The sequence below is a fragment of the Zonotrichia albicollis genome, chromosome 12 (assembly GCF_047830755.1).
Source record: "Zonotrichia albicollis isolate bZonAlb1 chromosome 12, bZonAlb1.hap1, whole genome shotgun sequence".
Classification (NCBI taxonomy): Eukaryota; Metazoa; Chordata; class Aves; order Passeriformes; family Passerellidae; genus Zonotrichia; species Zonotrichia albicollis.
In genome coordinates, this window is record NC_133830.1 from 3,309,728 (window position 1) to 3,322,502 (window position 12,775).

General features: G+C 41.1%; 1 protein-coding gene across 3 annotated transcripts in view; it reads left to right on the top strand.

The window, feature by feature from the left end:
- The window catches only part of PDZRN3 (PDZ domain containing ring finger 3), a 130,335-nt gene that overhangs the window by 99,753 nt on the left and 17,807 nt on the right, over positions 1–12,775 (top strand). The gene's annotated exons all lie outside the window — the stretch shown is intronic.

Consider the following 12,775-nt stretch of genomic DNA (forward strand, 5'->3'; position numbering starts at 1 on the left):
AGGGAAGGTGGAATGTCAGGAACTGGAATTGAAAGTGAGTTTGCCTTGTATCACTTGTATGGTAGTGATTGTGTTTTTAGCCTGTGTGTTCCCATTCACATGTGCAGAATATCAGATATTTCAATGCAGCTATTATACATGAAACTTTTCACAAAACTTTCATCACTAAATAAGGCTGTGTTTGTTTCTCCAGTGTAGATTAGGTTAAATTCCTTGTCAAGGATCATGGCTTGGTCACACTCTCCTTGCACAAGTGGAAAAGATGCATGAGGAAGGTTTTGTACCTGTTTACAAGTACCTAGAGCCACTTGTTTGTGTGCAGTGTGTTCACTGTGCTCAGTCTGCTCTGTGACTGTCACTGAGAGTTTGTAGCTAGTTGTTGTAGCTGTTGCACCTTGCTGCGTAAAAACGGATTTGACAGCAGATTAAAACTACTGCCCTACAGATCTTTGTATACCAAATTACTCATATGAACCTTCTGAGAAGTTTTCTGTGAGTGTGTTAACACATCAGTCTCTATTGCAAAGATTTTATTTCCCGATTCTGCCTTTCCTTCTGGGTGCCTCTGAAATTCCTTACTCTGTCACATCCACAGTACAGTTTGGGCTGAGGCAGGGGGATGGAGCCCTGCAAAGTCATGGCCAGGTGTTTTGGGATGTGTTCCTGCAGATCTCCCTGGAAATATTCAGATATAAACACTCGCAGTCAGTATTGAGGAGGTAGATTGGGCTGTCTGTACAAAGACTGGATGGACAGACACTACCCAGATCCTTCAAGCTGTGTTTTCCCCCCTTGCCATTGCTGAGGTGGTTTGGGAGCAGTGACGAGTGCTGGGTGCCATTCCCAGCGCTGCTCCGAGCTGCCGGCAGAGGGAATTGCTCAGCAATCCCGTGTCTGCTGCCTTCCCACCTGCAGCTGATCCCAGACCCTGATGGCACTGACAACAGAGTGAATAAAAGATGTGCTCTGTGTGTTATGCTAGTGGGGAAGTGATTAAATTTTAACCACGTAGTTGTGATCTAATTCTCCCTCACTCACCCAAAGGACGCTGACGCTTTGCGGAATAAAAAAAACCTGTGGGAGCAAATAGAAAGACATGTTGACTGTCATTTCTATTTATACCAGCACACTTCCACTTGCTAAGCTGCTGTGCATGTGATGGGCGCAGGAATTTTGCAGGGAGGGAATCAGATTTTTTGGCCAGTGTCCTGAACTGAGAAGCAGTGCTGCCTGCAGCAGCACACCTGGGGCCAGGTGTGGTCTGTGTGAATGCTCTGCTCACATACAGCACTGGATGGGGGGTAATTCCTTATCCTGGCAAGTTTTTGTGCAGTCTGTGTTTGGGGACTGTCAGTGAGTCACATTCAGGAATGCAAGAGCCGGGACAGACAGACAGCACCCGATCAGAACGCTGTGATTGCTCAGGGGCTTGCTCAATTTTTGTTGTGAGGGGAAAGTGGCAGAGAACCTCTGCAGCTTACTGACATCTCCCGACAGATGCAGGACAACATTCTTTAAATACACGTCCTGAAATCAGTCCCAGGAACAGTTCCTGCTGATATCTGAGATGACTGAACTATCCAGGGCTGGCTGCAGGTGCAGATGATCCCTGGCAGGAGTTTGGGTTTAGGATTCTGTCAATATGCAAAGTGCTGCAGCCTGTGTGAGAGCCCAGGGCTCCTCATAAAGTATGGAATTCTTTTGGGAAACGCTGTTGGAATACCCTCAGTTTCCACAGCAGTGAAAGGTGCATGTAATCCTGTAAAACTGGGATTTCTAGCATAGCAAAATCTGAATTATTTAAGACTATAATCCCTGATTATTCTAGAATATAAATAACTGCAAAATTATTTTCACAGGGGTCTACTTTGATTTCTCTATTTCGCAAGACAGGAGGGAGGGAATTCTATAGCTTATGGAGCACATCCAGATAATTATATGTCACTACAACTATAAAAATATGTCCTCATGTAACCTGCACACAAGAGCAATCACTTAAAATTTAATGGTGAGGGAGATGAAGGATCACTGCCATTTAAAATTACAGAATATAGAAGATAAAAGTTTCAAAATCTGCCAACAGTAGAAAAAGTCTCTTGCAGTGGTTTTTTGTGTCATCCATGTAACCCTAATATCATGTGATAAGAAGGCATTGCTATTTTAAGAAATCTGAGTTAGACAAAATTTGCATAACTTGATTTTAGGGAATATTGTGCATCCTTACAAATAAATCTCCTTAGCCTTATTTTTTAAAAGTTCATGACTCCAAGACGTAGGAATTCAGGAGACACTTGAAGGAATTAATAATAGCACATAACTGCACTTTCCCTATTAGGCCAAGAGCTTTAGTGTGGCTGGGAAATTAATGCTTCCATAAATTACAATTCCAGAAGGTCCGGTACGGCTGGCTCTGTAAGTCCTCTAACGGTGAGCACAAAGAGGATCAAATATACCAGGGCTCAGGCTTTATCCCTTCCTCATCCATAGATAATTCAAAGAGATCCTCTTCATTAAGGGCTTTGGCACATTGCCTACAATTTCTTTTTGGGCCGCTGTGAGCTTAATGATGCAGAACAATGGTCTTCCCTCTTGTTGAGCACTTACCTTATTGTACCTTTAATCACATCATAAAAACCAAATTAAGACACCTCGTCATTAGAGACTGTTGTAGCTGTGCATATCAATGCTTTGTGCTGCAAATACAAAGGGGGCTGTGGCAGAGCAGTGTCACCACTGATGAGTGTGGCAGCAGTGGGGTGCAAATCCCAACTTAGATGTGCCCCAAGGTTTACTTCCCAGCTGAATAAAGTGTATTAAATTAAGTAAAGTACACTTATTAGGGTTTTGGGTGTCTGGTTAAATTGGAACTCTTCTTCAGAAGTTAGTAAAAGTTGTGAAAATGGAAGGAGAAGGGGGAAGAAAGAAAACTGGAAAATTGGGAGGGTGTTTAATGCCAGGTTTCTGATGTGCTTTATTCAATTGCCATCAGCTCCTACATAAACAATAACAGAAATCAGGGTTTTTCCCTTTGTGTGAAAATTCCTGAGGGACCCAAAAGTAAACTCCATTGGAGGAAATTTACAGAAGAATGACTCATCTGAGATAGAGCTTTTGAGAGTGCAAAACAGAGTTTAAAAAGTTTAAGCCTGCAATTTAAGGAACTTTCTCAGTACTTTTTTCACACTAAGCACACATTGCCCACAATATGGGAGGTAAAAACACAGTGAAATCATTTCCTAAATGGACACAGTGTTTTACAGAATCGTCACAGCATCACACAGTGGTTTGGATTGGAAGGGACCTTAAAGATCCTGTAATTCCAGCCCACTGCCATGGACAGGGACACCTCCACTGGAAGAATTCCCAAGGATGTCAGTACAGAATTTTAAATCACTGATGAGTCTAAACTCACATCGCAGTGCCCAGAACTGTTCCCTGGGATTTAGGATGATGGAGTTCACCCAGTGAAAAGAACAGCCCATCCAAAGTGGCACCTGCAGCTGAGGAACCCTGGCAGGAATTGAGCTCATGTTGCCGCTGCCCTTGGCTCAGCTGGGCTGAGGTCAGAAGATTCTGCTCTGTGGTTGTTGAGCTGGCTCCCTCACAAATACTAAAGTTCATATATAAATAAACAGTTGTTGCCATGATCCTGCGGCGTGTCGGGAGCTTGAAAGCCTCACTCACATGCCCCCAGCCTGGCACGTCCCTGAGACATGGAAAAATGGCAGTGTTGGGAAAAAACCGCTACTGGGCAAGCTGGGTTTGTGCTTTAAAGCAGACTGAGGTGCTCTGTGGCCAAGGTTATATAAGCACCAAGGTCAGGCACAAATTGTGTGCTAATGAGAGGTCAGCAGTGATGAGGAACAAGCCAACACTGTTCTCCATTGGCAGCTTGCAGTGGCATCGCTTGCAGGGCACTGTTCCCCAGCAGAACTCCCACACAAACCTGCTGCACTGAGCTAATCACCAGTGCAGGCCCCCTTGCCATCAGAATTCCATTTGCACGTTCAGACTTGGGAAAACGAGACCAAAGTAATCAATCAGTAAGAAAGCCTAATTCAAGGAAACAGACTAACTAGACTTAAACCTACTGAGCAATGATGTTATCCTAAAGCAGGGCCAAAGTGAAGCTTGCCAAGATAAACATTCAGTTCAAAAAAAACCCCACCTAATCAAAACTGTAAGATTTGGAAAACAGAAATAATTGCCTCTGTACATATGCTTTTCACACCCTCAAATTTAATTGGGCAGCCAGAGAATTAGTTGCTCTACATTTCAGTAGTTTTCCATGTTAAGACCAAAGTGGTGGTGCCAATTATAGGGAGCTGCTCTACTTGAAATACAGTGTACGGCTTCAAGTGCTCTGTATGTGCAGCCCGTGCTGCAGCTGAAATTAAAACTAGCACTGAAGTTCGATTCTGTCACTTCAGTGCCATTAAACTCGACCTCAATAACAGTTGTGAACCTATCACACTTACTTCAAAGTAGTCATGTGTTTGCTTAAACAAGATGTTAATTCCAAGGGCTTTGTTCTAGACGGGGTTTTCTGCTGCAGAATTAGTTCAGCTGTAGAAAAACTCTGCTTGACAGACTGGAGACTCATAATCTTCAGAAAACTGCCCTTTAATGATCGTGGCGCCTGTCTGTGGCTCACAAGTCCCCTTTCCTAATTAGACATTTACCAGAAACTGGCAATTGAAATTTTCCTCTTCACTTGATGATGAATAATGCAGTGCCTCTGTTAGGGTTTCTCTGGAAGATATTCTTTATTGGGAAGTTTAGAGGGATATTTTGGCCATTAAAGGAACATAAACAAGATCTGATATGAAATAAACAAATTCCTAATGGTCACCTGTGATATAAATGCCTAATTTGACCTATTTTGCACATTAAATACCTCAGTGCTGCATAATCTTCCTAAAATCTACAGTGCCTTTCATCTTTACAATGGACAGATAAAAAACTCAGCCTTAGCATGGATTTATTAGGATTTTTTTTAATGATGAATGATTGAGGGGCGAGTTTTGTGATGCTTTACACTTAAACATCTGTTTAATGCTACAAAGCAGGTGGCAGAAGTCACAAGGGAGGAGGCACCAGGGACAATCACTCTGTGCTCTACTGTCACTGTCTGACACGGGCTGGGAAAAAAGGAAACATATGGAGTAATGAAAAAGTGCAGATTCAATAAATGTGTTTTGTTGTGTTCATTAATAATGGAAGAAAAAGGTTAGGCTTCATTTTCACTGGGACAGGACAGCTCTGCAGCTACATGAACACTGGATTGGTCCTTGCAGAGATTTGGTGGGTAAAGGGAAACAGATCCAGCTGGAACTTGGGCACAAGTCAGGGATCTGACAGGAGAGGGGCAGAATAAATAATATCAAATATACAAAACATTAAATGTTACAATACTCACTAATTCCAGCAGTTACAATTGAAGAAAAACTTCCTATTAATATAGAACTATTAATAGGAAGTTCATGCTACTTTAATATAAATATACTATTCATATTATACTGCTTAATATGAATACACTACTACTATTCATACTACTTAATATGAATATACTACAATTGAAGGAACACTTCCTATTAACATGGAAATATCTTCAAGCAAAAAGCCAGATGCCACCATACAGAACTCAAATGGTCAGAATCAGGGCACTGTTTTCTTCCTTGTGTCCTTCCAGGGATGATATCCTGGGTAGGGACACAGAGGTGATTGGACATGCTGTCCACTGGCATAGGAACTGGACACTGATATATCGAAATTATCCCAAATAATAACAAAAACTACAAACAGAAATGCAGCACAAAGAGGGTTTTTTGCATCTTCAAACCAGTATTCTGTACATTCTTGCAATGAGAAAACTGAAGATCATTTTAGAGAAAGCAGTCATTCATATGTTGGAAGATCACAGCTGATAAGAACTTTTAAATTTGGCTGAGGTGCTTCAGAGCTCAGCAAAAGCTCTTGTGTCTGACCCGATAAATCTGTGTAACTGCCATCAGTTTTGGGCAGAAGCAAAGGAAAATGAAGGTGTTTTTGTCAATGTCTCACTGAGAACTCATGGCCATGGCAGCTCGGAGGGAGGAGGTGTGGGACTCCCCTCTGAGGTTTGTGTTCTTCAGCTCTGCCTGTGGAAGGCCCAATGTACCAAAGCTCCCGAAGCAGCAGGGCTGAGAAACCCTCTGGGATCTCTCACTGGGCTCCCACAGGGCAGCACAGGGTGTTCTTTCCATCTTTTCTTGGATCCAGCTTCAATAACCCTCCTCAACACAGGTGATCTTCAGAGCTGCTCTTCCCTTGTCCTGCATCACATTTGTGGAAGAGAGCAGGAAGATGAATTTAAAAGCTACAAACAATGAAAACAGGGTGCTGGGAATCAGAATGATCCTAAACACAGTGTGGGATGGGAGGTGTGAGTTGTGCTGTGCCCTCCTGTGACCTCAGGCAGATCATTCACTTGTTCTGTGTTTCATCTTGTGTAGAGATCCCTTTGTCTGTTTGCCCTGAGCAGGTCTCCAGAGGCAGCCCTGCCTGTGCTGTGTGCTTGCACAGTCTGATATGCTGCTAAAATGATGTCAGTATTGTTTGAAGTGCTGGTCTGTACACCAGAAACTTGTATTACTCTGATTTTAATTGAGGTATGTGTTAAATATTGCCTTACCAAACTCTGAGTGCTGGAAGACCATAGCAGGGGAAAGCTCCCTCCAAATCTTAGTCTTTGACCATTTCTGTGGGAGAAAGGTGCTGCTCTACAGGGGATTTTGGTCTGATTCAGGACAAGAATTGTTTCTTATGCTGCTCAAATTCAGCTTGAATCCACATAACATTGCACCCTCAAAGGGTTTGAACTGTTTCATGCTCTTCACTCTCATTGTTGTTTTAAACATAAATATAGAATACACAGATTTTTAAAAGCTGTCATTGATAAAAATCTTTAATTTGCTGTGCCAGATGAACACACAGACATAGGTTTTGCCCCTTGGGAAAAGCACATGTGGGAAGGGCAGGAGCATTTCCCAAGGAGCCACGCTGGAGGTGCAGGGCTGGAGGTGGACAAAGCAGAGGATGTGAGAGAACGGGTAATTACACTTGCTGAATCCAGTCATTAGTAATTCATGGTTATTTATGGCTCATTTGTAGCTCACTCAGAGATGCCATTGATTGGCCCCCTCTGGGCTGCAGAAATGGCAGAGAGAGGCATTCAAAGGGGAGGTCTGTAAACTTTGGCTGTGTTCTAGGTGGACCTGGGTTACTAAGCCATGAAAAGATACAAAAAAGATCACTTGAAAAAATAAGGAAAAGCATTTCTGCCCTGATATAAAGACATTTAACACGATTACTGCATATTTAATAGAAAAAGAGCTCCAAGTAAACTTTGCCTCTAGTGAAATCCAAGTCTCAGAAGCCCCAACACTGCTCTGTGTTTTCATTGAAGAAAGTTATAAAATCCCCTGTGGTTTTATTTTGAGTAGTGATCCACAGGAGCAGAGCCTGAGAACCCAACCAAGAGCATCTTAGTATGCTCCAGACACTCCTGGCACTGCCTTGGTAATACCTAAATGTGCTAATTACGAACAAAATTAAAATTCTTTTATTTCCAGGCTCTTTTTCCCAAGATTTTCCATTTGCAAGTTAACGGTTTGGAGGACAAATGTGTTCTGTGCTCTCAAGGAAAAGAATTTTTCCTTGGTCTGAACTGTTTTGTCATGGATGGCTCACAAGGCAGAAGGGAAATGCACACACATGGAAACAGTCTATTACTAAACAATATAATTCTGGGGTTTTCAAAAGGAGGGAGACTGTACATATGAGGGAAATAAAAGAGGGATTAGATGGATCTGCAAGAAGAATTAACCTGTATTTTGAACCTTTTTTCTCCAGTTCCTGAGGAAAAGGAGGGTTATAAAATAGGCTTTTTGCTGCTCTTGCTTCTATAAAAATCTTTAAAGTTGTGCTGCTTTTTCTTAGTATGCAGACTCCTTAAGAACTTGCTAAAGGAGTGAATCAGACCATAAAGAGCATTTTAAATGGAGCACAGGCATCTGTAGTCTAACAGAACTAGCATTTTTATAGTGCACTTCCCATGGATTTGCATGAATTTCTACAAAGAAAAGCTGCTTACTCATTCTTAGGCAAAAAAGTTTTTTTTTTCTCTGTGACATTTGTGAGGCACAGAAGAGCCAACAAGCTGTACAATGCATACAAATGTTTATGCATTAAACCCACAGAAATCAGCCTAAATTAAAGGGAAAAAATAATTTACTGAAACTCGGGGTTTCTGCTGGTTGCTCCCAACATCCAGAAAACAATGTCACAAGCTACTGCTGCAAAAATAAAATACAAAATGAAATAATAGATATTATAATAATATACATATATATTATATAATATAAAATATATATAATATATAATATATAATATATAATATATAATGTAATATGTAATATAATATAATATATATGTATCATTATAACAAAACTGTTCTGCACAGGGATTTAGTGGCTTTCTCAGCCTTTCTACACCAGTGCCTGAAGAAATTTCATCTGTACTGTTTCAGATGATGTTTGCTCGTGGTTGACTGCTGAACTCCTCCATGCCCTGAGCATCCTCCCCACTTTCTCTCCTGGAGCCCTTTCCTGTCCCAATGTCCCCTCCCAGGGCTCCTGTGTGTGCCCCTGTCCCTGTGGGAAACTAGAATGAGCTCCAGGAGCATCCTTGTGCAGAGATGTGTTAATTCTCTGTGTTAATTCTGCTCTCACAGGAAAACAGAAACCACCACTGCTGGGCTTTCCATAAGCTCTGTGTCATAAGGAAGAGAAAATCAGAATTAGTGGCAACCAGGAGGAAGTTTTGTCCACTTGTGAACAAGTGACATATTTTGATATACCTGAAGGCCTCTAATTTATATCTTTTTAAAAGTGGCAATTAATTAGCCTTCTCTTCCCACCCAGAGAAACAAAGCATGTAAATCACTTACCTTGCTCAATAATTAAACAGCAGCTATTGATAAAATGGCATTTATGTAACAGCACAGCCGTGTGCTATCCTGCCTCATACCTCAGGCAAAAATGAGGATGTGTTTTGTAGTAACAGAGAACAATTCTGCCATCCCAGCCTTGGCTCAGATTGCCTTTGCCTTGCACAGGAGGTGCAGCCTTGTCCTCACAGTGGGAAGGTTGCAGGGCTGTGCCAATGCTGACCTCAGGAAATTAGCATCTGAACAGTGGCATTGGCTCAGGAACCTCTCAGCACAACCATTGTTGAACTAAAAGCACATCTATAAATATAAAAACGTGAGAAAATCTGTCCTTGTAAAAGGTGTTTCACTGTGACGTATCTGGAGTTAATAGAAGGAGGAGATTTCAACAGGAGGGATGCCAAATGCCTTGCACAGCTCCAGCAGAGAGAAACCAGTGTAGATCCAGCCCCTTACACACTCACAGCACTGGAAAATTACATGGAAAGCCATCTCCTAGTGAGGTGGAGCAAATCCTTCACAAGCCTGAACAGATATGAGAGTTTTTCCTGATGTTTTGGTTTTTTTTCTTTTCTCCTTGTTGAGAACATCACTGCTCACAAATCATCACTGATTTATTTGTTTTTCTACTTAAAATGTAGCTACCAACAGAGAGAGATGTGGGCCTTACCAACCCTACACTGCCCAAGATCCTACTGCCTGGTTTTACCCTTTTATCTCCAAGGTTTCCAGCCTTTTCATGGCTCTGAGGAGTCTGATCTCCAGCTACACCCACGTATTTGCTGTACTCACATCTCCTAGGCTATCATGGGATTTCCTCAGCAATTCCACCTGATGTTTAGGGTTCCTCAGTGTAGTTCTGCTGCTTCCATTTGGGGCCAGATAGATACAGCATATTAGATTTTTTTTCCATTCCTCTTTTCATTAATTCTTGTTTATTTTTCTGACCATTTACTTCTTGGGTAGAGGAAGTAATGAGAGCTCCATGATCAAAATGAGAGTTGAAGACATTGTTTCCTCCTGTTAGTTTGCTGGGGTCACTCGTTTAGATTTGTGCCATGTTCTGCCTTCGGGCATCATTTCTCTTTTTCTCAATCACAAATATACATCACTTCCACCTTCACTGACCATGGCAGCATTTTCCCTTCCATTATCTCAGTTTGGCCATGGAATGCTGGTGGCACTCTCAGCTTCATAACTTCTTGATTTGCTGTTAATGTCCTCTCTGTCAGAGCCTGAGCTGGGGCACTGCAAAAGCAAAAACACCCTTGGCTCCAGTGAGCATCAAATCAAGCTCAAGTGACTATTTTATTTTCATTCCAAGTATTAAAACTTGCAGGAGACACAGGATTATGCCATCTTTATCTGTAGATTTCTTGCTGCCTCTATAGATTTCTTGGTCCTCTCTCCAGCCCATTTCAGTGCAGAAGAATATACAGTACGTACTAGAAAATAAAATACTGTAGATGCTATTTTATTTTATAATCATTGCATAGCTTCTATTAAAAAAAAAATCAGTTCAAGCATGCCTTCCTTATTCACTGTGTGGTGTTAATACAGAGTATTTGTGTCCCTGCCTCCTGCAGGGGCTAAACCCACTCTCTGGCTGCACCACAAATTTCACCCAAGTCCATTCAGCTCCATTTAACTCCAGTCACTGCATTTTAGCTACAGCTTTCTCCATATTCAGTGTATTTCCAGTGCTAAGAAGGTCCAAAAGCTAAGCATTTCACCCTTCCAGACAAGTTAATTTATCCATCCTTTGTGCCATGAAAAGATCCCATTGTCTCTGTCACATGGCATGTTCCACAGAAATTATGCATATTTGTCGTTTTTGGCAGTCTTCTGAAGCATTCATGTGCATGGATTTTAATTTTTTTCTGTGTTATTTCAGATGTAACTGTTTATAAGGAAAAAAATTGCTGACACAATTCAGCAGCATTAGGAATAAAGTCTAGGAATATGAAGTCCCTTTCTTTTAAACAAAGCAAATCTGTAGAGATTTATTAATTTATTTATTTTATTATGTATTTATTGGCTTTTAAGCACTGGGAATAATTATTTGTCAATTGTAACAAATTTTCCAGATAGAAACTAAGCATATTAGTATCACTTATTTGCTAGACTCAGGATTAGCCACAAGTACTGACTCAACACAGACACCCATTGAGATCATCCCAATATATTTCTCTTCTGCATCATTTGTGTGCTGCTAAAAATAAAATACCAATACCTTCTACTTTTTCCAGACTAAAAAGCAATTTATCTCTGTTATGCATAAGCAGACTGGGGAATTACTGCTTTTTATTATCCAAATATTTAGCACTGCCATCCTTATTTCCCTGTAATGGAAAATGATATTGGTGTGCTGAGATGGGAAATGCTTAAAAAAAAAGTAATTACAGACTATTCACTGTTCAGTATTTACCACATATTATGGCACTTGCTGCAGGTTTTTTAGGAGCCAGATTCAGAAATGTAATTCCCTGCTGTAAAGCACTTTTAAGTGTATTTTTGTGTCACTGTGTGTCCTTTCATCATTTGTTGAAATGATGACCGTGTCTCATAGATCAGCATCAGCACAGGGGCCAAGGCTGCTGCCCAGAGCAGGAACCTGCAGGGCTGAAAGGATTCCACTCAGCTGGGCTTTAGGAATCTCCTCCTGTAAGGGATCCACAGGCTGACCCCAAACCATTCATCATGTGGACAGCTACTGTCCAGAGGATTGTTTGCCTAACAATTGTGGGTGATGTCACAGCTCACAGAAATATTAACTTTTAAAGACAAAATCCCCCAACCACATCTTTGGAGTGGGTTAAGAAGCCCATAATAACAGCAGAACAGTGACTTGTGCTTCCATTTCAGTGCAATCATTGCCATCCTATCAAACCCATCCTTTAAAATCGTACACACATCAAATACAGTTCTGTAGTTATCAATGGTAGAGTTATCAGTTGTAGAACTATCAGCTTACCCACTGGAAGCTGAATGCCAGAAAGTCTCAAACCTGTTCTACACAAGGTCACTCCGCAGCAGGAGAGGGTTTAGATTAAAATTTACCTGGCTAATGACCCCAGTTCTAAAATCTGGTCCCATTTCCTTTTTCCTGGCTGTGCAGAAGCTTTTCTTTTTCATGGCATTATCAGCTTGCAGACAACATAGTCAGGAAACTACTTGGACATAATTCCTGTGGTAACAATTTATGGCACAGTGCAGCTACTACTGCCTGTTCTCCCTGCATGACATCAAGCTGTCCTTGAAGTTATGATTATTTATGTAACAATTGCATAGGAGAGCACAAAGAGGATGCCAGTCCACGGATTTGCAGAAATAAAAGTGTCCTAAGGAACCTAAATTAAAATGCAGGCCTGTGGTAAACTGTCTGTAATCCAGGTTCATGACAGCATTTGGGAATGAACTGGAAATCCTTTGCAGGATTTCACTGGGTTTTACTATAAAGATGGAGAAAGGATCTTCATAAATAGTTTCCTGCTCAAGAGTTATTCTGAGCACATTTCTGAAAAACATTATACACTGCAATTTAGCTTCTTTTGTTTTGATTGCTTGTTGGGTTTTGTTGCACAAAAAATAAAAAAAAAATCGGATGCACACAGTAAAATGTGCAACATTTAATTTGCAGCAAATAATAAAACACAAACCATAATCAGCATTTCCTTTTTCCAGAGAAAACATTAGGCTGAACCTAATTTTACAGCTGTACAAACTGTTTTAAAGTAATCTGCTCAATTGGGCGAGTTAATGATACTTAATTTGACCAGGCCAAAC